Raw genomic sequence first — 1,375 nt, 5'->3', positions numbered from 1 at the left:
CAGTCAGGCAGGCAGGAATTCATGCACACACACACACACACGCGAGGATGCAGGCAGGCAGGCAAGCAGGCAGACACACACACACACACACACACACGCACACGCGCGCACAGACACACACACGCACACATGCACACACACACACACACACACACACACACACACACAGGCGCAGCCACTGCAGTGGGGTTCAGCACTGCAGCACTGTAAAGCACTGCTGCTGTCCAATAGGGGCACTGCTCCCCAAGCTGCTGCTGGACGCATTGATATCAACACCCTCCTCAGAGAAAGAGAGAGAGAGAGGGAGGGAGGGAGGGAGGGCTGGGGGAGGGAGGGAGGCGGAGATAGAGAGAAATAAGAGAAGAGGACACAAAATGATGGAAGGAAGGGGAGGTGAAAAGGAGATATAGAACTGATATACGGATAGTCTCAAGATAGACAATAGTACCTTTTATTGCCCCCCCCCCCCATTTGAAGAAAAAACTATGTTGCATCCTAATATTTGTCAGCTGTCAATAACCTGTTTTCTCTGTGAACAACACACACAGTGGCCGGGAATGATGAATGTAGTTATTCATTGAATGTAAAATATTTTTTTTGTAAAATGCCTCACATCTACTATCTACTATCTATTAAGGCTTTGAGCCCCCCCAATTTAACCCCCCCCCCCCAATTAAATCTTTGGTGCCCCCCCAGTTTGGGAACCACTGCAGTAGAGCCTCATCACGGTCCTCATCATTCTCAAGTGGAACCAAGTCTGAAAGGGGGCATAGAAACATCGCACCAGGACAGTCTACCCAGCGCACAACACAGGCCCATGCATTAGCCAGAGACCAAAAAAAATAAACAGGTGTAATACTCGTGTTGTCCACAAGGTGTCACAATAGCTTAACATAACCAGCCCAGCGTTACACGAGACAACCTTAGGATGTACTTTGAGATGTGGTTGAGTTAGGTCTAGTCGCCACTATTACTTAGTTCCAAACTCCAGCTACCCCCCACTCCCACGTCCCCCACCCCCCTTCCCCACACGTCCCTCTCTCCATAAAACTGTGATAATGAATTAAGTACTAAAAAGACGATAGACTTTCTTTATGGGTTTATTGTGTTGATTATCTTTCACCACAATGACCACATCGTAAGGTGATAAAGCTGCTGTAGAAATCAGTCAGTCAGTCAGTCAGACAGTCAGTCAGTCAGTCAGTCAGTCAGTCAGTCAGCCTGTCAGTCAGTCAGTCAGTCAGTCAGTCAGTCAGTCAGTCAGTCAGTCAGTCAGTCAGTCAGTCAGTCAGTCGTGTCTTATGCAAGAGGGCGATAACAATTGAACGAGTCACCATACAGAATGTACACCCTAAAAACCAGTGTCAGCATGCCT

Source organism: Argentina silus, assembly GCF_951799395.1.
Source record: "Argentina silus genome assembly, chromosome: 14".
Lineage (NCBI taxonomy): Eukaryota > Metazoa > Chordata > Actinopteri > Argentiniformes > Argentinidae > Argentina > Argentina silus.
This window is presented reverse-complemented; position numbering follows the sequence as displayed.